Below are 24936 nucleotides of genomic sequence, written 5' to 3'. Positions count from 1 at the left end.
GAGCTTTAAATAAAAGCTCCATAATTACATTTACTCCAACCGCTATGAGGATTTTTTCATTTCCTTTTGATATAACAGTAACTTCAACTATTGTTATACGTAGCAATAATGGAGGTGAAAGAATACATTTGCCAAAAGATTATACATAAAACTTCCTTGAAATGCTCAACAATAGGAAACGTGGGCCCATTTAGTAAAAATCCTCTTGCTACATTTGACCAGCCTCATTCCTTAATCTGAACAGTTCCTGAATTAGTCTCAAGAAGTGAGTTTATGATAAGGTGACCAATAGTCCCCCTGTAGGAAGGATAGTCCTCCCTTTGTAAGTTCCATCCTCCCTCAAAAAGTGTCCTCCTACATGTCCTCCTTTTTGATATTGGAAGACTAATCTGTGTATGTCCATATTCGATCAATGCAGAGTCGATCCATTGCATGTGATGTGATGTATTTATATCTAAATGAGTACTTTATTCTTAAAATTATTATTAAAAATTAATAGGCATATAAGTATAATTACAATAAAAATATTACAAATGTTTTTATTATGCATTTCTCATATTATAGTGTATTATTGTTGCAATGAATAAAATGTTTCTTTTATTTATGATACCGTTTTCTTCGGTTTATTTTTGTCCTCCTTTTCATTGTAAAAAGGTTGGTCACTTTACTTATGATATTAGAGCAGTGGTTCTCAATGTGTGTGCCAGGGCACACTGGTGCGCCCTAGGAGATTTGAAGGTGCGCCCTATGCTATTCCAAAGAAATATGTGCCTGTTGGGGATCAAAAAACCAACAGAGTTTTTGGAGTTTAGATTTTTTGGGGACAGAGGTGTGGGAAATTGGCTGTAAGCTGACAGTCTGCCCAACTCCCACCTCACTGGCCTGATTAGGTTGCAAAAGGCTGTTAAGCTGTGGTGCTGACTTGTTTACACTATCCCTCATGTTCCCCAGAAAGACTGGAGGCAAGTTTCTTCTATCCTTTGTTTGGTGCAAAGTTAAGATGAAATGTATGGTGGGGGTTTTCTGCACTCAACACAATTAAGAGTAAAAAGAGAGGAATTTTTCAATGTATTGATGAGAAAATGAGAGTTTGCTTTTCAAATATATGCCCAAACATTGAAGAAATCACTAGGACACATTAGGCTCATGTTTCTCATAAACACAAGAATGAAAAAATTTAACACATTCATGCCGGGACTTGCCAAATTTACTAAATCTTACTAAGAATGTATCTATATATATAAAAAGATAACTTTTTTATCATCCTTTTTATTTTTTAACCCCTCTTTTTATGAATTCTAAAAAGCATAACTCAAAAAATGTAACATAAAAATGTTTTTTAATGTCAGAATATATTTAATTTTGTCATATTATTTCATTTAATTACCATGAAAGCGCACTTGGACTTTATATTTTTTCTTTAATATTTGACTTAATTATTAAAACATATTTTTCAGAAATCTGTGTATAGTGCGCCTACAATTATTTGTAGGATTTTAAATGTGCCCTGACTTCAAAAAGTTTGAGAACCACTGTATTAGAGGCTGCATCCTGACTCCAGATCTGGTCACACTCAATTTAACATAACCAGAGAGTGAGAATTCCTTTGACCCATACAAAGCTTGGACAAGATTCACTCCTCCAGCTCAGTTTCACTTAAGGGACTTGCACAAACCACAAAGACTTGTGAGCATTTGCCACAGAACTTGTGAACTCTTCCGTGAGGGACTGAATGTGTTCCCTTGACCTTTCCAATTTATATATTGAAACCCTAACCTCCAGTGTGATGGTATTTGCAGACGGGGTCTTTAGAAATTAATTAGGGTTAGATAAGATCATGAGGGTGGGGCCCTCATAATGAAATTAGTGTCCTTATAAGAAGAGACCAGAGGGGTGTTTTCGCTCTCTGTCTCTCTGCTCCCCTCTCCCTCCTCTCTCTTCCATGGGAGAACACAGCTGGAGGGCAGCCATCTGCAAAGGAAGGCAAGAGTCCTCATGAGACACCAACTCTGCTGGCATCTTGATCATGGACTGCCCACCCTCCAGAACTGAGAGAAATAAATGTCTGTTGTTTAGACCACACAGTGTATGGTATTTCATTACAGCAGCCTGAACTAAGACATTATTCCTTGCTCTTTTGGAGAGTTTAAAAAATGAAAGTTAAAAAAAAGCAATGACTAACTAACTGTTTCAGCAGTAAAACTGACTGAGAAGTAAAAAAGGAAAAGGGCTTGAGTCATTGCTGGAATGAAGATGAGGCCACATTAAGTTCACTGAATACCACACTAGGCACCAGAAAAGCAAAAATGAAAGACATGAAGCTGGCTTCACAGCATCCCTATGCGAGGTTAGCCAATTCTAGAAGTCACTAAGCACATGATTTCAATATAATATGCTCAGTGTTAAGATATGGGTATACTCGAAATGTTGTGGGAAGAAGCCCCACAGAGAGGCAATGCCTGTGCTAATCTTGAAGGACAAATAGAAATTACCCAGTGAGGAATGGCAGGAAGGGTTTTCTACATAGATGGAACAGCATTAATTAGCTCAGCAATCTCTAAACCACTGAGTATTCAATGAAGCTCAAAGGGTGAAGTTATGGCCATTGTTAAAGCTGAAGGAAACCCAAAGAGAGGAAGAAAATCAATAGCTGGGAAAAATATATTTTCCTAGCAAAGTACTGAAAAAGTCCCATGGAGATTCCTATTCAATTCAAGACAATGGGCAGCTGGTCCCGGGACAACCAGGCTTATAGTTTTACTAGCGTGCCAGAGGTAATCCTTGACTTGGGCTTCAAAGGCGCTTATCCCTGGGCTGCGGGCCAGCACTGAGAGTCCTGGGTGCCCCCTCCATGTCACAAACTCGCAGTACCTGCAGGCAGGCCAATTCCCTCTCTGGGTTTCTGCTTCCTTCTCTATAAATCAAAGGAACCATCTAGAACATATTTCTCAGGGACCAGATTTTCTTCTTTCACCCAATATCTTTTTCCATAGACTGCAGGGGCAATATTAGTCCTTCCTTGACTTGTTTCAGTGAGAATTTTCAAGAGCCTTAATTACAAGGCTGTGACAATGAAAAGATGGTCAATGTCATTAATCATCAGAGAAATGCAAGTTAAAAGTACAATGAGATATCGCCTCCCACCTGTCAGAGTGGCTACCATCAGTAAAACCACAAACAAGTGCGTGTGAGGATATGGAGAAAAGGGAACCCTCGGGAACTGTAGGTAAGAATGCAGACTGGTGCAGCCACTAGGGAAAACAGTACGGAGTTTCCTCAAAAAGTTAAAAACGGAACTGCCTTATGAGCTAGTGATTCCATTTCCGGGAACATATCTAAGGAAACCCACACACTGATTCAAAAGAACATGCACGCCCCTATGCCACTGCAGTGTCACTACAACGGCCAAGATAAGGAAGCAACCCCAGCGCCCGTCACTAGATGAGTAGATGAAACACTGAGCCATGAAAAAGAATAAAATCTTACCGTTTGCCTGGATAGACCTGGAGGTGTTAAGCTAAGTGAAATAAGTCAGTCAGAGAACAACAAATACCATATGATGTCACTTATATGTGGAATCCAAAGCATAATAAAAAGAAACAAACAAAACTGAAACAGACTCATAGATACAGAGAACAGACTGATGGGGGCCAGAGGGGAGGGGCCTGTGGGACTGGATGAAAAAGGCGAAGGGAGTAAGAAGCACAAATTGGTCGCACGGCATAGGGAATATAGTCAGTCATATTGTTATAACTGTGCACGGTGCCAGGTGCGTACTGGAAATATCGAGGGGGACACTTTGTAAAATATATGACTGCTTAACCACTAGGCTGAACACCTGAAACTAATGCAAAACAATACTGAATGCAAACTGTAGTTAAAAAAGAAAGTAAAATAAAGACAGTTGTTACCAACAAAATATATCAATTAGCAGTAGACAAGAAAAATGAAGGAAAGGGGCAAACAAGGATCGGGAGGCAGAGATGAGGCTGTCACCCTAAATCCATGCCAGGGACATCTTCTGACCTGGTGGGAGGAGGCGCGCAGAGCAGGGTAGAGCGAGTGCATGAATGGGGCTGCATGCCTTCTAGCAGCCAAAGCCAAGTAGGTACATGATTGGTCACACACTGGGTGTCCCTACGACAACAGACAAACTGCTTGGGAGAAGCCATTTAATAGCAGTCTCTCTCCTAAGTGCAAAATGAAAACATATTACAGTTATGGACGTCAAATGTCTGTTCCAAGGGAAGCAAAGAGTAGTTAACTTGGTAAATCAGCCAGCTGCTTCAACAAGACCCCACGTAATGACCCAGAGGGAAGAAATGTGTTGTCTCCGTTCAATTTATAAGGTGCACCCTTGTAAAATTTAGAGGCTAAACATACAACAGTGATCTTTAACCTTTCTCATCTCATGGCACATGTACACTAGTCATTAAAATTCTGCAGCACACCAGAAAATATACTTTTGGCCAATCTGACAAAGAAATAGGTATAATTTTGACTGATTTACAAAATAATAATAATAATAATAATAATAATAATAATAGTAATTACCTAACCTTTTTGCTCCAAAGTGACTTTGTAAAAAATCAGGTGCCGCCTGACCAGGCGGTGGTGCAGTGGATAGAGCATCAGACTGGAATGCAGAGGACCCAGGTTTGAAACCCCGAGGTCACTGGCTTGAGCACGGGCTCACCAGCTTGAGCACGGGGTCACTGGCTTGAGCGTGGGATCATAGACATGACTCCATGGTGGCTGGCCTGAGCAAGGGGTCACTCACTCTGCTGTAGCACCCCCTCCCTTCCAGTCAAGGTACATTTGAGAAAGCAATCAATGAACTAAGGTGCCACAATGAAGAACTGGTGCTTCTCATCTCTCTCTCTCTTCCTGCCTGTCTGTCCCTACCTGTCCCTCTTGTTGTCTGTCTCTGTCACACACACACACACACACACACACACACACACAAATCAGGTGCCTATACTGGTATATAAGGATTTCTGGTCCCAAGAATTAACCAATCAGACACAATTGTGATGTGTGACGTGACCAATAAGATGCAACTCTGTTATATGACCTATATATTTATGGTTCAAAACAGGGCATTCACACCAACCAGCGGGCTATTCTTGTGTTGGCTGTGGTCATTTTTTTATTTAACAATCGAAGGAAAAAGAGGTCAGTGACCCTGACTAAATAGTCAGATACTGCATGCTTTATAAAGTCTGTGGCACACCGGTTGAAAATCACTGACTGAGTAACATGAACCATGGTCTCAGCCTGGCTTTCACGACAGAAACCACAAGCCTAAGCACAGGGTGCTGATGTGGGTCCAGCCCTCCTCTGGGTGCAGCCAGGAGCCCATCAGACACCTTCCCCCGTCAGGAAGACAGTGCTCATGGGTCCAACTTTTCACTAAAGAACTGGCAGGGCCTGTGGCCCCAGGCACACGCAGAGATTTGGAAAGCAGCAGGCATGTATTTCAGAATCCCCTGGCCATGCCCCAAGGAATCGGTCTGTGCAGTACAGAGTAAGAATCTGCGGACTGCCCTCCTGTCAAGAGACCAGCAATACACCTGGGTGGCCCTGCCACATTTCATTTGGTCACCTAAGTAAGTACTCCATGTGGCAACGAGACTCAGACTCTGGTCTCCAACACAGAAGAACTCACATTCAGAAGTGCTCTTGACTGCCTCTTGGAGAGACCAGACAACCCTCAATACTTCAGACAATGCCACCGCAGTGCCAGCCCTCTCCTCGTGGACTGAAAGGGCACATCCCTGCAAACTCAGGAGAGCATCTTACTGGGACCCTGTTCTCTCTCCCTTAAGGAGACCCTCTCATTACTACTTCTATCTTCTTTCAGATACAGGCGTCTAGCAATCAATCAACTCTTTGTGGTTCAAAATCCTCATACCCAGGTTTAAGCTCTGTATAAGCAAAAGTATAACTATTTCCATGACACTTTGGGAGGCACACTGCGAACCATTTTATTTCATTTTAGTTTTACTTTTTATTTTTTAAGCGAGAGGTGGGCAGATAGTGAGACAGACTCCTGCATGTGCCCCAACCAGGATCTACCGGCCACCTGTCTTGGGCCAATGCTCAAATCAACCAAGCTATTTTTAGCGCCTGAGGCTGAGGCCTGCTCAGACCAACTGAGCTATCCTCAGTGCCCAGGGCCAATGCTCGAACCAACTGAGTCATTGTCTGTGGGAGGGGAAGAGGGAAAGAAGGGGGGAGAGGGAAGAGAAGAGAAGCAGATAATGGCTTCTCTTCTGTGCCCTGACTGGGAATTAAACCCAGGACATCCATATGCCAGGCCAATGCTCGATCCACTAAGTAAACTGGCCAGGATCTGTTTTATTTTTCAAATTTCATTTTTAGCCTAACCTTTAGTGGCACAGGGGATGAAGTTCTCAGAAGCAGAAGTGTTGGGGTAGGGTACACACATTTGTAAGTCTAGTAAGTACTGCCAAGCAGCCCTGCATTGGGTTGAGACAATTGGCATTTCCACCAGAGAGGAATAGAGTGCCAACTCTCTCTGCAGCTTTGTCAACCAAATTTGGTTTTTTTAAACTTAGACTCCCCCTGCAGACTGAGGCTCCGCCAGTGTAAAGCAGCCAGGCCGGAGGTGGCAGTGCAGCAGCCCCATGGCTCAGTGCTGCCGCTGGAGGCCCGAACAGCAAAAGCAGAAACAGGGACAGGTCTCAGTGGGCCCGGGACAGGTTCTCCCACGCACAGACTCACAGCCATGGGCACAAGGACAACACACCTGTAAGCGCCACAGGGACAGGGCTGTGACCAACTGTGTCCTGCAGGGCCCAGAACCAGAGGTGCACAGTAAATGTCTGCTGAATAAATGAACCCAGCTGGCCAATGGGCCCCAAGGAGAGGGCAGGAACTTCTCCTCTGCACCCAGCCAAGGACCTGAGCAAAGGAGAGAATGTGCAGACAGAGATGGCGCCCCACTCTGGGGTTCTGAGAAATGCACTCCTGAGATACAAGGGGGACAGATTTCACGGATGCATTTAGTCTGGGGACTTGTGTGACTCTGCTTCCTCTTTTATGTGTAAAAGACGTGCCCAGGAGACAGTGGTTATAAAAGAGGGTGTTCGCTCATCTGTTCCTGAAGACACCGCAAAGTCCCTGTTGCCTTAACTTGCAAGTTCACTCAGGTGTCCAGTCAGCCTTCTTTTCAGCTAAAGCCAAGAAGTGTCAACCCCACAACTAGTTAAAGGAGCACACAAAAGTGAGTGGCTGGCCTTCATGCTGATTTCCCGTGGGAATAGAGCAAAGGGCTACGGGCATCTGAGCCATCAGTTGACCTTCTCAGAATGTGAGGCTGGGCCAACCTGAGACATCCAGGGACCCACAGACTGGATATAGAGGTGGATCACAACAACAATCATTTTTAAGTACAGGACTCTTGAGCCACGTCACCAAAAACGGTGCACTGAATTAACTGAGGTTTGTTCAGGATCTCGGCCAAGAACTCCCGGTTAACTGCACGGAAAACCACAGCTGTCCCTCAGCCACCACCTGAACGTGGCACAGCCCTCTGGGATTCTGCGGCGTATTTATGACATCAGGGGAAGGTCGTCCTCCCTACAACCAGGATCTCAGTTGCTAGAAGGTGCGTAGTGTAGTCATTCTCCAGCTGCTGGAGGGAAGACCCAGCCTTTCCTGCAAACTTAGCGCTGGAGACCTCCGAGTTCACAATGGCAACTGCGGCATGAGGCTTTGGGAGCAGGGCTGTCAGGGAGCAAGGCGGCTGTTGGAAACCAACTGCTGAGTAGCCCAGGCAAGGAGACAGAGGAGGGTAGGAGAGAGGCGTCAGCTACGGGCACCAGTCTCTCTCCTCTTCTTTATCAAGGCCTGTCACATGTCAGACCCTGTGCTAAGTGCCCGTGCCTCTGATGAGCCTGGTGCCCTGGACTTCCAGGTCTCACTCCTCCATCGGGCCAAGGAAGCTCTGAACTGGCAACTGTTTGTCATTCATCTCTCTGGGCCTGTTGCCCCGCCCACCCCAAGTAGGTGAAATTTCTCCAGTACTATTACATAAAAGCCACCATGGACAGAATGGTCCCCTTTCTGTAAAAACAGACAAACCCAGTTATATGTAGACAAAGAAAAGTCCAAAAGAATACTTCAAAATAGCCACAGTGGTGGGATCACTTAAGCTTTTCCTTCTCATTTAACTTAGCTTTCTAAATTTTCTACGATAAGCCTCTTAAAATTTTTTAAGTGAAGGGAATTAGACTAAATGGTTTCTAAGGTTCTTTTTGTAGGGGATCAAAATTTAAGGTCATGGATCAAAATTAAAGTTATAAATTAAAGAAGAAGGTATTTGCTTCAACAGTGGAAAACACACCCTACAGTTAAACACCGACCACAAAATTCAAGACCTAACCGAGAACCATGCATTCACATTCCCGTGGCCCAGGTGCGCCCAGCTGCTCCGAGGGCTGCTGGCGGGTGTTCCTCAGACGCATCCCGACAGCACCGCTCTGCTCTGCCCAGGCGGCAGGGCGAGTTCCTCTACTTTCATCTGTTTCCCATTAGATTCCATCAGCCTCCCCGGTTCCGGAGGTGTTTTCTCGATTGTGCAGTTACTCATTAAGGAAAACTGTAACAACGTGTGGGGGAACCCAATTAAGATGGAGCCTTCCCTGGGAGATAACGCTCATTACGATCACATTTAGACTCGGCCTTTCAGGTATCACCCACACACACTGTGAAGGAGACCGTCCACAGCTGAGTGTTTCAAAGAAGACCCATCAGGAGGGGCACCTCTGGCAGTCAAGACTGGGTTCAAGCCTCAGCTCCTTTGTTCTAGCTTAGATAGTTATGTGACATATTTGTTTCTTCCTGTCTACGTGGGTAAGAGAAGCACGTAGTCTGGGTCCCACAAGATCGTGATGATGAAAAATGTGTGTCTAAGCACCAGCTACACAGACTGGCACAGGGGAGTGTGCCACGTTAGCCCCTACAGGAAAAGTGTACCCGGCAGGGCACGGCCTTGCCTGCAGAGCACTAGCAGAACAGTCAATACTTCTGCAGGGCTACCAGGAAGCCTGGCCTCACTTTCTTTACCTTGGCACTGAACTGAATATTCATTAGAAACCTTCTCCAACTATGGCATTCAAGAGAACTGGTGGCCACTGCCCAGAATAGCAAGACACACTAGCTGGTGGGTTCTTCTCTTCACCCAATGAGAGAAGCCCCAGACCACCCGCAGTAAATGAACAATGTTAAAGCCAGGCAGGAGGGGGTGTGCTGGAGAAGCTGCTGAGCCCAGCCCGAGACTCCCCAGTGCTGACAGGAGAGGAGGTTTGGCACTGGCTCTGTGCTTCCCCAGGACAGCACCGTTCAGCACCCACAGCCGATTCTTTTTCATTGAAGTAGGACATAAATACAGGAAAGTGCACAGAGAGTTTGAATCTTAAGTGTACAGCTCATTGAATGTTATAACTGTAAGCACACATGTAACCATCACCGGACAGAACCTTCCAGTATCTCAGAAGGGCCCCCCATGCTCCTTCCAAATCAGTATCCTCATCCCGAACCAGCTGTGCTGCTGGCTGCACGCTCTTTTTCACTGGTGTGGCATTCTACTGTACGGAGAGATCGCAATTCATTCCTCCTAGGTTGGGGCTAGGTTGGTAGCTTTATGAATAAAACCACCATGGATATTTTCGAACATGCTATTGTTTTGTTTTGTTTTTTTAATAGCAGTCTTACTGTTATTCCAAATGCAGAGCCAGTTAAAGCAAAAATTCAATAGTTTTTAAATGTATTCAAAGGTTATGCAACCCTCCCATCTATTTAATTCCATAACATTGATCATGTCCTGTCTGGTTATGTCTTCGTTTCTCTTGGGCACATACCAGAAGTGGGGGACTGCTCAGTCATAACATCAACTTTATTAAGAAGCATCAGTGTGTCTAAACCAGAAATGTTATTCCACATCCTCACCAACACTTGGTATTGCCAATCTCTTGTTTTTAGCCATTATATCCACACCAGATTTCATACAACTTCTCTCTCAATTCCTGTTGTCTTACAACCAACCTAGTACATATTAAAAACTGCATTTCCCCCCTGAAGACTCACGCAACAATCTTTAGGGCTGGTACTTCTTTTTTTAATACTGTTTTCCCCCACTGTCTAAAATTAAAGTGCTCCGCCCTGGCCGGTTGGCTCAGCGGTAGAGCATCGGCCTAGCGTGCGGAGGACCCGGGTTCGATTCCCGGCCAGGGCACACAGGAGAAGCGCCCATTTGCTTCTCCACCCCTCCGCCGCGCTTTCCTCTTTGTCTCTCTCTTCCCCTCCCGCAGCCAAGGCTCCATTGGAGCAAAGATGGCCCGGGCGCTGGGGATGGCTCTGTGGCCTCTGCCTCAGGCGCTAGAGTGGCTCTGGTCGCAACATGGCGATGCCCAGGATGGGCAGAGCATCGCCCCCTGGTGGGCAGAGCGTCGCCCCATGGTGGGCGTGCCGGGTGGATCCCGGTCGGGCGCATGCGGGAGTCTGTCTGACTGTCTTTCCCTGTTTCCAGCTTCAGAAAAATGAAAAAAAAAAAATAATAAAATAAAATTAAAGTGCTCCTAGGAAATCTTTCAAGAACCAAAATGGCACGGAGTGAACAGTACCCACCCCTTCTGCTTTCTCAAAGTGTGATTTACGCCACCAGGCTTTTACAAAAGACCTACATTAGTGTGGTAATGGCTTTCCATAAAAGCAAAAATCCTCTTCTAAAGTGAAAATTTTCCTGACATGGAGGTGAAGGAAAATGTTGGGCATTTTATTGATCAAATCTTGACTAATCACCTACCATATTCCAGGCCAAACATAACGACGTGCTCAGAAATTTATGCAGAAAACACACAAGCCCCAAATGGGGAATTATTGTTTAAAGTGAGGCAGGAGGGAAATGCGATGGAATTCTTCTTGGAGACAGACGCAACCGTGGGCCAGCTTCCCTGAGCACCCCGCCCCACGGAAGTCACGTGACAAGAGGACAGATGTGGAAATGGAGCCAAGGAGAGCCTGTTCCCCATAAAACTCCCTCCCAGAAAAGCATAGAAACAATCAAATAAAATTACAAATGCAATTTAACAGCCAATTGTGGTTACATGGTGCAAGGCAATACATTGTTGACTGAAAAAAAACTTTCTTTGCCATATGTTTGACTGATGGCTATTTGGAGTCCTATAAACAAGCACAACCTGCTTGTACTTAACTGTCTGGCCTCACAGTCAGATGCAGTCCACTAATATAGAAACAAAAACATCACAAAACTAAACTTAAAGAATGACTGGGTCCCTTCAAAGGGCCGATGTGGAGACAACCGGGAAAAACAAGTTTGGATTACTTTCTATAAGATAGAAATGTTCAACAGTAAAAAAAAAAAAAAGAGCAAATGACTATTCACACTTCAGTTACACTTCGGAGGATAAAACAGAACAAGTCAGGGTAGGGGTCTGGCGGGGTACCAGCCCACCAAGATCACAGTCTCGCACCAAGTAAAGATCTTGCTGGTCTTTCAGCTCCACATGTCATTTCCTTCAATCATTCCTCAAAACTTAGCTTTCAAGTAATAAAAGCTGCGCATTCAGCTCTCCCAAGAACTGTTTCATTTCATTAGCTCTGCCTACAGCAGTTCACTCTCTCACGACACAGGCGCTCAGTTCCCACCATGGTCTGCCCTCTGCTCTGGGCACGTGCGGGGCTCTTTGCTGATCAGCCTGTGCCTGGCCTCACCCGGAGGAACTTCGTTCTAAGGTTACAGATTGAGGGTCTTTATAAGGAAAAGTAATCTCAAACAGAATAAATGGCACAATTAAAGAAAAGAGCCTTTTCTTTAGGGGGTAATTGAAGGTACTTCCTGAGACACATGCAGAATTCCACCTTTCTCACTTTCTGACATGAGGGTACAGACCTGCAAAGGTGCATTCACTCTGCACTCCCTTATTCAATACTATCCTGCAGTAAACCTAGTACACATCAGTTCATCCCCCAAAGGAGACCTTGTAAAACTTTCCCAATTAATTGAACTTTATGTTGCAAAACCCACTTTAATTTTAGGTAGTTTACATAATCTTGGGCAGTAACAGCACCCATAAAAAAAACTTTGCTGTCAGGAAATTTACAGAAATTCAAAGTATTTCCTCAATAAGTAAACTTTAGCTAATTCATGCAGGTCAAAAGTTGCGAAACGCAGAATTGTTGTCATATTTTTGCCGCACAGAACATTGTGATGATCAATGACACTAAAAATAGCCTAGAAAAAAACAAAGAGTTCATAATCGGAAACAAGCAAAACAACCTTCTCCAAAATAGCAAAATGTTCATTAACATCACTCGCTGCTCCATGAATTATTTTGACAATAGGGAATGGAATTAAAAAAATTTTTTTTCTTTAATCCAAAACTGTATTTCCCCTCCCACATACCCTCTGGGAAAACCCTGTTCATAAACGAATAATTCCCAGATAACTAACTTCTGTGCCGACCTTCCAGACAGCTCGGCAGTAACAGCGCGGCCCCTAACTCGCTCTGCATGCTCCCATTGCTTCCGCAGTGACGTCACGGAAAGACGTGCACACGCTGTGATCACTGCTCAGCTAGAGGCTGGGAAGGAAGTCATGCTGACGCCTCTAGGTTTCCATTTTTCCATGAAAAATCATTCTCGTTGCCACAGCCGCTTAGGCTGTGAAAAAGAAAAATGATTTAATTAGGAAACATCCATAATTAGATCTTTTTTAAGCATCTCTTTCAACAAAAAAGTTACATTAGAGCACAGCTTCACTGGGTTTAATAACTTATTTTCATCAGAAAAATTCCGGAACTCATTAAGGTGCTGAGTAACAACTAAGGAAGAAAATAAGAGGAACATTAAACTGCTACATAGAAAGTTATATATTCAAGTGAGTTTTTGAAGGGATACAGGAAGAAGAGGCGAGGAGTCTTCTGAAGCCAAGAAGACGGGAAAAAATACAATGAGCTGAAGAAAAGGAGCCTCCGCTCTCGTGATTTACTTTTACGTCCAGAAAAGACAACAACAGTTTCTCCATACCCAATGGATGGTGACCACGACGATGAGAATGATGATGATGAAAATAATAAAGAAAAAGAAGTCACCGTGCTCACTTCGGCAGCATATACGCTAAACTAGAATGATACTGAGAAGGTCAGCATTGCCCTCGTGACAGGACGACACCCAAATTTGTGAAGCTTTCTGTATCTTTCGGTAACTATGTAAGGTGATGGATGTTCACTAAACTTATTGTGGTTATCATTTCACAATATACACAACTATCAAATCGTTATGTTACCCACTTTAAACTCATCTGATGTTATACATCAATTATATTTCAATGAAATTATAAAAGATAACAGTAACAGTAGGAAATGGAAGGAGGAAGAGAGCTAACACTACGTTCAGCACAGAGTGGGCCGAGTGAGAGCAAACGGTGATGGTCGTCGTCAGAGGCGGATTACGGTCGGTTGAGGTCCCGGGCGCAGAAGAAAATATTGGGCCCCTTAAGAAAAGAGAGAGACAGGGAAAATAAAAATACATCTTAACCATATTTTTAAATAAATTAAAAATATTATGCACTATTAATGTTAAAATTGCACATATGAAACCAAACTTGGTGTCATTGACAAAAGCGTAAAGTTGGGGTTTTGTGGGACCCTTCAGAAGTCGGGGCCCAGGGTACATGCCCAGTGCGCCCGCCTTTAAATCTGCCTCTGGTCATTGTTACTGTACTTTCAGGATTTTTCAATAATCTCTTTGGGGGGGGGCAGTGAGGGGCGGTGTACACACACAATCATATGCCAGAAATTGATCCTAAAATGTCTAATTCAAGAACTTGATATATTTATTCACTTGTCACCTTATCAGAAGTTTAAGGTATGATTCAATGTTAAGCTTTGAAACTTCCCTACAAATATATCTAAAAAATCAGATGAAAAGTAAAAATTTATGGTATTTAGAAGTCCTGAAATCTGTGTGACTCTACGTTAAAAAGACACTTAGCTGCTGCTTCTTTTTCTTCCTGTGTTTTAATTACACCAGAAACAGCAAGAGTTTTACTAATGGTCTTGGAGATATCTAAAAATTCCAAACATCAAATCCTAACAGTTTCTGTTGACAATGCTTTAAAAGTTCATCCAATGCTTAAACTGGTTTAATTTTATCCAGTAAACGAACATAGCCAAGACTCCTTCTTAGTTCAATATCTTAGCAATAGTTCAAAAGAAATGTCAACATGTCCTATAAAAAAAGAAAGACATTAGGCCCTGCTTCGAAGGCCTGGCACGGCAGCCTGAGAGATAGGCATTCAAAAGTCAGAAAAATTCCTGTCCGGTGAAGAGTTCTTACTAAGGATAAATCTAACGAAAGTTGAAGCTTATCAGCAGAATCTTCTCAACTCCAGTTCAGTTCTGACTTGTTTTCCAGTCCTATAATTTCCCTCCTAACAACACACCTTCTGTAAAATTTAAGAATGAACATTAAAAAACATACTTTATCTTGTTGCTAAATAGCCATTCTACCAGGTGTGAGGTGGCATCTCAATGTAGTTTTGATTTGCATTTTCCTAATAGCTAGTGAAGTTGAACATCTTTTCATATATCTGCGGGCCATTTATGTCTTCTTGGGAGAAGTGTCTATTCAGATCCTCTGCCCATTTTTTAATTGGAATATTTGTTTGTATTTCTTAAGTGTACATTGTAGACTACTCACCTATTTAGACTTAAACCTATTTGACTTTATTCATGTAATTAAATAATCATTGCATTTATTTATAACCTTTGATATCTTTATAACAGAAAACAAGGATCCAGATAAAAATAAATATTGATTCTTTACTTAAAAAAACAAAAACAAACAAAAAAAAACCTTGCTGTGGTCCCTGCCTTTCCTTCTCCTCCTGTTCACCCTGGTGGTGTATGGGTGAGGTGGGGAGGGGGGACCCCAAATATATATCAGCCCAACAGCCCTGTGTCTCCTTTATTATTAGGAAACAAAACAACAACAAAAAATGGCGTCATGAATATAAACAGCATTGTCAGATAAATTAGCTGAGGTGTTTTTTTGGTACTGTGTCCTCAAATTTAATGGATTAATGTGTCTTGTATATATAAAAAGAAAACCTCTAAAAAAAATAAAATAATTAAAAAAAAACCGCTGGGGCAGCGGTCATGGTACTACACAGGAGGTGTTGTTATGGAGACAGCTTTGAAGGCTCCCCAGCAATCACAGTGTATAATTAAGTCTAGTGATGGCAGAACAGCCAGCAGGGTGGTCTCCATGGAAACCATCAAACATACTTCTTCACAGGCACAGCAACTGTTCTGAATCAATGACTCTTTCTATAAGTTTAAAAACACTGTGAATGATGCATCAATTGCCTCTTTTGTTAGACAATGTCTGGTTATCAGAGCTGTGAGAGACCTTGTTCTCCTGCTTGTGGGATTCTGAACAGCGTCTAAAAGGCATCCACAACTGAATTCACCATCTACGACCAGTAAATACAAACGGTAAATTCAAACTCAGGAAATCACTGGTTAGTTTGGTGAAAGAATTAAACTAGTGGTTGACAGAGCCAAGCCGGGCCTGCCAACTGCCAGTGCTCACTATCCAAGGACTGTCTAAATATTGCCCAAACCTCTGAGCAAGGTCGACATTATTATTATATTTGTTTACAAATAAGAAAATAAAGCAGACTAGAAAGCGGAAGAACTGGGACTCAACGCGAGGTCAAAATGAAGTCCTGGTCCTAGTGCACAGGGCTGCGCAGAACGCCCCGTGTTTGCACGGCACTGTGTCACTCCCTGCTCCCAGTGTACAGGGCTGCGCAGAACGCCCCGTGTTTGCACGGCACTGTGTCACTCCCTGCTCCTGGTGTACAGGGCTGCGCAGGACGCCCCGTGTTTGCACGGCACTGTGTCACTCCCTGCTCCTGGTGTACAGGGCTGCGCAGGACGCCCCGTGTTTGCACGGCACTGTGTCACTCCCTACTCCTGGTGCACAGGGCTGCGCAGAACGCCCCGTGTTTGCACGGCACTGTGTCACTCCCTGCTCCTGGTGTACAGGGCTGCGCAGAACGCCCCGTGTCTGCACGGCACTGTGTCACTCCCTGCTCCTGGTGTACAGGGCTGCGCAGAACGCCCCGTGTTTGTACGGCACTGTGTCACTCCCTACTCCTGGTGCACAGGGCTGCGCAGAACGCCCCGTGTTTGCACGGCACTGTGTCACTCCCTGCTCCCGGTGTACAGGGCTGCGCAGAACGCCCCGTGTTTGCACGGCACTGTGTCACTCCCTGCTCCCGGTGTACAGGGCTGCGCAGAACGCCCCGTGTCTGCACGGCACTGTGTCACTCCCTGCTCCTGGTGTACAGGGCTGCGCAGAACGCCCCGTGTTTGCACGGCACTGTGTCACTCCCTGGTCACTTCACACACGTTATCGCACATACTCTGCATTTAGCTTGAAACGTGGAGGAGTCCAAGTTCTAGACTATCCTAATTTTGTAATATTTTACACCTTGTTCCTTGCCTCCTTGCTCCAGTTCTGCACCCACCACACTCTCCAGGTTTAAAGACTCACATGGGACCACGTCTCCAAAGGCTTCCCATCTTCCACCTGGACTGTGTGAGCAGCATCCTAGCCTAGGCAGCGTTCTTTAAGCCGAATTTCTCTCTCCAAATTCTAAGTAAAAACAGGGGCAAACATTCGAATGAGCTGCTTGCAGCGTTCCCACATAATCTTCCAGGAGAGAAGGTGAATTTTGCTGATAGGGATGGAAGAAGGTCAGATTGCTGAGTGGTTTCCTACTTTATTCTGATAAATTCTATTAAACACTTTGAATCTAGTAAATGCTTTGATAAGTAAGTACTGATAATAATATGGCTCCTAGCAGATCACCTTATATAGTAATCTACAATTGAATATAAATATCATCAGTGTTTAGTGTTAAATATCAGATACCATTGACACTATCGGAGCTCATTAGAATCATAACATTTTGAGCTACTGTTAGATATTTTCTAGTCCAGATTCCTTGCTTTATGGATGAAACAGCTGAAGACTACAAAGCTTCAGTGCATCAAAGCCAACCAAACAGTGAGCGCTCCTTCCCTCCCTCTTTCCCTGAAATCCCATGTGCCTCATGGAAAAGCCTCCCCTCTGCCTATCATTGCCCTTCAGTTTAGGCTCAGGAAAAAGGCTTTCCGTTTTCTCTAAAGCTAGCCCCCCACAAGCCTTCACTCCCTCTGAAACATGTTCTCGGCCCTAGCTGGTGGTTCACTGGGTAAAGCATCAACCCAGCATATGAATGTCCCGGGTTCAATTCCTATTCAGGGCACACAGAAGTGACCATCTGCTTCTCTCCCTCTCCCCCTCCCCCTTTTCTCCCTCCTACTCTCCGATAGCCAGTGGCTCAATTGGTTCAAATGTGGCCCCAGGCACTGAGGATGGCTTGATTGGTATGAGCGTGTCAGTCTCAGGTGCTAAAAATAGGTCAGTACTCAAGCATCAGCCCCAGACGGGGTTGCTGGGTGGATCCCGGTCAGGGTGCATGCAGGAGTCTCCCTCACTATCCTGCTCTCACCTACAAATAAATAAATAAATAATTTAAAAAATAAATATGTTCTCCCAATTTCCCCTCATTCTCTAGCATCTTTAAATCTCTCTATGGGTGTCTTCTTCTTCTTCTTTTTTTTTTTTTTTTATGGTGTCTTCTTATTGTAAGCATGCGCAAGCCGTCCTGTTCCTGAAGAAGACATTATCTCCACTAGGTCGGGCTATCCCCCTGCCCACCACCATCACAATCTCTATTCTCTTCTTAGGTATCCTCAGTATTTATGATGCATCATCTGTCGCACTCCCCTCCCTGCCCCTTTACTAACACCCGTTCCTCAAAGGCTAGCAGTGCCCTTGCTCTAGTCTTTTCTCACTCTGGGTCTCTCTGACCTCTTGGTGGCATTCCTCTCTAACATTCTTCCTTAGACTTCTCCACACTGAACTTTCCTGGTTCCCCCTTCCACCTCTGGGGTATTCTCTTTCCTGGTCATTACTGGTTGTCAGCTAAGTCCTGGGCCCCTGCTCTGTTTTCCCTAAATCCTCTCACTCTCTCATGAGTTCATCTATTCATTTTCTTGATTTCAGTCTGTCCCTCTGTGGGTGAAGGACATGCAAAGTCCTTGCTTTATGGGAAAAACATTTAGATGTTTTTGCACCACACACACTTGTCTGAAATAGACTTCACCAGCTTTCCTCTCTGAAGACGTTCTTTCACAATCAGCCCCACTTCTGTCTGGATTGCCCTGGGTTTCCCGCGTCTCCAGCTATGAGCCTCGGAGCCACTGTGACCCCTGGTCACCACTCCCTGTATGCAAACCCTCATTATCGCTCCCTGTTCTATACGGTCCTGCAATGATGAGCACTCATTGTCCAATTCTTTGATCACATCAATTATATGATAAATTATGTGATTAAAATTCATTTTCCTTCATTGTCAGTCAAATCTGACCTCTCATCTCTATCCTTGCCGTCACTACTTTGGTTCACCTCCCCTCTAAACGCCCAGAACTCATTTTCAGCCAGTTAAGTACCATCACATCACCCTGCTCAAAGCACTGCTGTGAGCCAGTCTCCTCCAGAGGTTCCCATGATCTCTGTGGCACGGCTTCTCGGCCTTTCTATAATCTGACTCTTGGCGCCCAGTTTCCCCCTCACCCCTGCACACTCTCCTCCTGCCCTCGTCAGTCCTGGTTCCTCCTGGCTCCCCACCGCACACTCTGCCCGGGGCGCTGCCGCAAGGCCCTCCCCTTTGTCCCGTCTTTCCCAGGCAGCCAGCGCTGACAGGGGCTGGTTCAGTCGCTCTGCTGCCTCAATTCACAGAAGTCTCCCTTCAACCAGCTCCTGCAGTCAGTACTGCTGGCTCAGCAGTGTCCTCTAATGGTCTCATCTTGTCACTCTGGCTCATCCTCTGGATTGTAAGGTGCCTCGGGCAAACATTACACCTACACTAATGTACCCCCCACAGCCCACAACATTCAGATGCTCCGAAGTTTTCCCTAATAGACGCTGACTGATGGGGGGAACAATGTCCAAAAAGACCATTCAAAGACACTTCCAGTGCCACAAAAACTGTACAAATCTAGTTTACCTTACAACCCCTTTGAACACACCGCTGTTCCAGGGAGGCAGTAAATTACGACCCAGTGTCAGCGAAGGGCCTGGGAATGGGGGCAAGTTAGGCACCTGGGGGGCAACATTTAAGGAGGCCCTCATTCACTCTCAGCAGACCCTGAGACCCCTATCACGCACAGACCCACCCTAAATGGCCAGAGAGCAACAGCCACCCATGTCCCAGGCTTAAAAGATAAAACTCTATCAAAAAACAAACTAAACCAAATCAAGAGATGCATCCTAGGCAAGCCACAGAAAATCATTTTCCCAGGGTCATATGAAGAACAGACTAAGAGTTGATTTTCTGGTCTACCACTGCCTGCAGGATATGAAATGGTGGCAGGAGCTGTGGCATTAGCTTAAAGGAAGAAAGCTGTCTTCTAAGGGACACAGCTTTGAAATGGGAGCAAATACTGGATCCTCACGAGCCCAGTAGGCCAGTGCTGCTGTTTGGGCGGCTTCTCTTCTCCTGGCTCCACCTCAATATAAACTCACTCTGGCCTCAGTTGCCTCTTCCCAATGGATGCTGGGGACTGCTGTCATTTTGAAGGATGAGACAAGGCACTACTCAATCCAGGAAGAATTCTCATGAGAACTTAAATCTGCTGGAAAAACCTACTAGTAAAAAAATATAAACTCATACCACATCTTCCTTATATGTCTACACACTTCATTGCTTTTCTCTTCAATTCAATCACTTTTTCCCTGCACCAATGCTTTTAATTACAAGTGGGAAGGGATCCCAAGATTTTATGAAGATGCAGTTAGAGCTCACATGGCTGACTTTACCAAAATAAAGGGAGAAAATTTTAAAAGGTTGCTAAATATTGTTATTTTTAGCTTCTTAGAATTTTACTCAAATTCCCAGAGAGAAAAAATAATAATAGTGAAAACCATATAAAGTGACTCAGAAGGCACCTTTTTTTCCCTGCTGAGCATCCTGAGACCCGAGGAAGACGCTGAGAAAGATGAGGAGCAGAGGGAAGCATGGATGCTTTGTCTCGGAATCGGAAGCGATGCAGTTGACATGACAGCTTCTTGGAAAATGGCAAAGAATGGATCCTTTTGGAGCAAGGAAGAAGGTACCCCAGCGCTTCTTCCTTCCTCCCCGTGTATTATTCATTTTTTCATAGAACCCCAGTTCTCCTCTGGGGCCAGTGGAGCATCCTTCTGAGTCACTTTCTGAACATGCTGGCACCCAGCAGAGTCACAGTGACATCCTGGAGAAACGCTGTGTTGCTTTGTACAATTATGTTGTACTTCAAATGTCAGCACATTCTGATATGTAGATGACCCAAAGGATGGGTAAATATTATGCCATTGAGGGCAACAGAGTTTATTTTTAAATAGAAAAGAAGTAGGAGAGAGAGTGGAGGTGGGTGGGGATTGCTTAATGTACTGGGACTAGAAGAATCCTTAATGGCTCACCTTATCTAATCCTTCACATTTAAAAAGGATAAAAGAATCCTTCTACATTCTGAGTTAACTACAGAGAAAGTAATTATAAACCTCCTTCAGAGTTTAAGAAAAAAATTTAAAAATACAACAAATAAAAGGAGTCTCATGAAACTAGTGGCCAAATGGGCAAAGCCATATATAAACATTTAAGAAAAATGTCCTTCCTAACCTTAAAGGGACAGGATGCCAGCACTATGCTTTCAGCGCTATTACTTTACAGCTGTCAGAGATGATTGACATGTTGTAAAATTCACCCACTGTATATGTAAAATTTGGTGATTTTTAAAAATGAACAAATTTAATAAATTAATTTCAATGACGGTACAACCATCAGCACAGCCCCATTTCAGAACCCCATTTGCAGCCAAACTCTGCTCCAAGTGACCCTCAGTATGCTTCCCATCTCTATACATTTGCCTTTTCTGGAAATTTCACAAAAATTGAACCACATTAGGCCTGACCTGTGGTGGCACAGTGGATAAAGCATCGACCTGGAAATGCTGAGGTTGCCGGTTCGAAACCCTGGGCTTGCCTGGTCAAGGCACATATGGGAGTTGATGCTTCCTGCTCCTCCCCCCTTCTCTCTCTCTGTCTCTCTCTCCTCTCTCTCTCTCTGTCTCTCTCTCCTCTATCTCTCTCTCTCTGTCTCTCTCTCCTCTCTCTCTCTCTCTCTGTCTCTCTCTCCTCTCTAAAAATGAATAATTTTTTTTAAAAAAGAACAACAACAAAAAAAATTGAACCACATTATATGTATTCTTTTGGGATTGGCTTCTTTCACTTAGCATAAAGTTTCTGAGATTCATCCACATCGTAGCAATGTATTAATAGTCCATTACTCTTTAATGCTGAAGAATATTTCATTGCAAGGATATACTGTATCTTGCTTATACAATACATTCAACAGTTGATGGACATTTAGGCTGTTTCCAGTTTTGGGCTATTATGAATAATGTTACAGTAAGCATTCATGCTTAAGTCTTCTGTGACATATGTATTCACTTCTCTTGGGTAAACTCCTAGGAATAGTATTTCTGGATTGTATAGTCAGTTTATGCTTAACCTTTTAAGAAACTACCAAACAATTTTCCAAAGTGGCTATACCATTTTACCTTCCCACCAGTAATTTTTTTTTTTTTTTTTTTCATTTTTCTGAAGCTGGAAACAGGGAGAGACAGTAAGACAGACTCCCGCATGCGCCCGACCGGGATCCACCCGGCACGCCCACCAGGGGGCGACGCTCTGCCCACCAGGGGGCGATGCTCTGCCCATCCTGGGGGTCGCCATATTGCGACCAGAGCCACTCTAGCGCCTGGGGCAGAGGCCACAGAGCCATCCCCAGCGCCCGGGCCATCTTTGCTCCAATGGAGCCTCGGCTGCGGGAGGGGAAGAGAGAGACAGAGAGGAAAGCGCGGCAGAGGGGTGGAGAAGCAAATGGGCGCTTCTCCTGTGTGCCCTGGCCGGGAATCGAACCCGGGTCCTCCGCACGCTAGGCCGACGCTCTACCGCTGAGCCAACCGGCCAGGGCCCCGCCAGTAATTTTTGAGGGTTCTAGTTCCTCTGCATTTTTGCTAGCACCTTATTTCGTCTATTTTTTTAAAATTATAGCCACTCTATGAGTGGGTAGTGGTATCTCATCATGGTTATAACTTGCATTTCCCTAATGACTAATGATATTGAATTTCTTTTCACAGACTTATGAACCATTTATACATATATCTTCTTTAGTGAAATGTATGCTGAAGTCTTTTTTTTTTTTATATATAATTTTATTTTTTTAATGGGGTGACATCAATAAATCAGGATACATATATTCAAAGATAACAAGTCCAGGTTATCTTGTCGTTCAATTATGTTGCATACCCACCACCCAAAGTCAGATTGTCCTCTGTCACCTTCTATCTTGTTTTCTTTGTGCCCCTCCCCACCCCCTATCCCTCTCCCATTCCCCCCTCCCCCCCGTAACCACCACACTCTTATAAATGTCTCTTAGTTTCACTATTATGTCCCACCTACGTATGGAATAATACAGTTCCTGTTTTTTTCTGATTTACTTATTTCGCTTCGTATCATGTTATCAAGATCCCACCATTTTGCTGTAAATGTTCCGATGTCATCATTTCTTATGGCTGAGTAGTATTCCATAGTGTATATGTGCCACATCTTCTTTATCCAGTCGTCTATTGATGGGCTTTTTGGTTGTTTCCATGTCCTGGCCACTGTGAACAATGCTGCAATAAACATGGGGCTGCATGTGTCTTTACGTATCAATGTTTCTGAGTTTTTGGGATATATACCCAGTAGAGGGATTGCTGGGTCATAAGGTAGTTCTATTTTCAGTTTTTTGAGGAACCACCATAATTTCTTCCATAATGGTTGTACTACTTTACATTCCCACCAACAGTGTATGAGGGTTCCTTTTTCTCCACAGCCTCTCCAACATTTGCTGTTACCTGACTTGCTAATAACAGCTAATCGAACAGGTGTGAGGTGGTATCTCATTGCCGTTTTGATTTGCATTTCTCTAATAGCTAAAGAAGATGAGCATCTTCTCATATATCTGTTGGCCATTTGTATTTCTTCCTGGGAGAAGTGTCTATTCATATCCTCTTCCCATTTTTTTATTGGATTGTTTGTTTGTTTGTTGTTGAGTTTTATGAGTTCTTTGTATATTTTGGATATTAGGCCCTTATCTGAGCTGTCGTTTGAAAAAATCATTTCCTATTTAGTTGGCTTTCTGTTTATTTTGTTATCAGTTTCTCTTGCTGAGCAAAAACTTCTTAGTCTGATGTAGTCCCATTCATTAATTTTTGCCTTCACTTCTCTTGCCATTGGAGTCAAATTCATAAAATGCTCTTTAAAACCCAGGTCCCTGAGTTGAGTACCTATGTCTTCTTCTATGTACTTAATTGTTTCAGGTCTTATGTTTAGATCTTTGATCCATTTTGAGTTAATTTTTGTACAGGGGGAGAGACTGTAGTCCAGTTTCATTCTTTTGCATGTGGCTTTCCAGTTTTCCCAGCACCATTTATTGAAGAGGCTTTCTTTTCTCCATTGTGTGTTGTTGGCCCCTTTATCAAAAATTATTTGACTATATATATGTGGTTTTATTTCTGGACTTTCTATTCTGTTCCATTGGTCTGAGTGTCTATTTTTCTGCCAATACCATGCTGTTTTGATTGTCGTGGCCCTATAATAGAGTTTGAAGTCAGGTATTGAAATGCCCCCAGTGAAGTCTTTTTTTTAATGACTTTTTTCCATTTATTGCATGGAGAAATTTCACTAGTCCAAGTTAAAAGCAGACCCCAAGTGGTTACATTATACAAGTTGAGAGGTTTTTAAACTCATGACAAGGGACAGAAGGGAAATTCTACTCATTGCAAGGAAATCACTTAAGCTTCAGTGAGCCAAAAGCACTGAAAATCCATGAACCTTCAGCTGGTGTCTTAGCCAGTCCAGTCTCTATGAGGAACTGGCATACGTCTTCTGCTCGTCACCTTGTAGCTCAATTATTTCTCCCTATCCAGGATGCTCAGTTACAGTACATTGCCGACAAATGTCTTCTTAAATGCCTTCACTAGTTTCTTTTTATCACAATCATAGCAATCCCTTGGGCAGTAGTAACGGTCTTCCTGACATTTCTCCATTTAATTATCTGGATATAATCTTCAGTGCCAGCAGAAAGCAGATTATCACCCTTATTGCATCAGCAAAGTCTTAGGAAACCCGGGGGGAGGGGCACAAGAGGGCTCCCAGGATCCCTGGGCAGCGGATCAGTGACTGGGGCCTATTGAAGTATTTTTTTTTAAGACAGAGAGAGAAAGAGGGACAGATAGGGACAGACAAACAGGAAGGGAGAGAGATGAGAAGCATCAATTCTTTGTTGCGACTCCTTAGTTGTTTATTGATTGCTTTCTCATATGTGCCTTGATGGGGGTGAGGGACTACAACAGAGCAAATGACCACTTGCTCAAGCCAGCGACTTTGGGCTCAAGCCAGTGACCTTGGGGTCATGTCTTTGATCCCACACTCAAGCCAGCAACCCCACACTCAAGCCGGATGAGCCCGCGCTAAAGTTGGCAACCTCAGGGTTTTGAACCTGGGCCCTCTGCATCCCAGTCCAACGCTCTATCCACTGCGCTCTGCATGGTCAGGTTATTTAAGTCTTTTGACCAGTTTAAATCAGTTTGTATTATATATAGTCTCAGTGAGCTGTAACAACTCTTTATATACTCTGGACACATATACCCTTTACAGATATATGATTTGCAAATATTTTCTCCT

The 24936-nt window shown here is 43.9% G+C and overlaps 1 protein-coding gene and 1 non-coding gene across 2 annotated transcripts in view; one reads left to right on the top strand and one right to left on the bottom strand.

The window, feature by feature from the left end:
• Positions 1–24936, bottom strand: part of LOC136383042 (UDP-N-acetylglucosamine transporter TMEM241-like) — a 140840-nt gene that overhangs the window by 34941 nt on the left and 80963 nt on the right.
• LOC136383631 (U6 spliceosomal RNA) lies at positions 13141–13246 on the top strand. The gene has a single exon (XR_010747452.1). It is a non-coding gene; the product is annotated as a U6 spliceosomal RNA (small nuclear RNA).

The sequence above is a fragment of the Saccopteryx leptura genome, chromosome 11 (genome assembly GCF_036850995.1).
Source record: "Saccopteryx leptura isolate mSacLep1 chromosome 11, mSacLep1_pri_phased_curated, whole genome shotgun sequence".
In the NCBI taxonomy this organism is placed as follows: Eukaryota; Metazoa; Chordata; class Mammalia; order Chiroptera; family Emballonuridae; genus Saccopteryx; species Saccopteryx leptura.
This window is presented reverse-complemented; position numbering and strand designations above follow the sequence as displayed.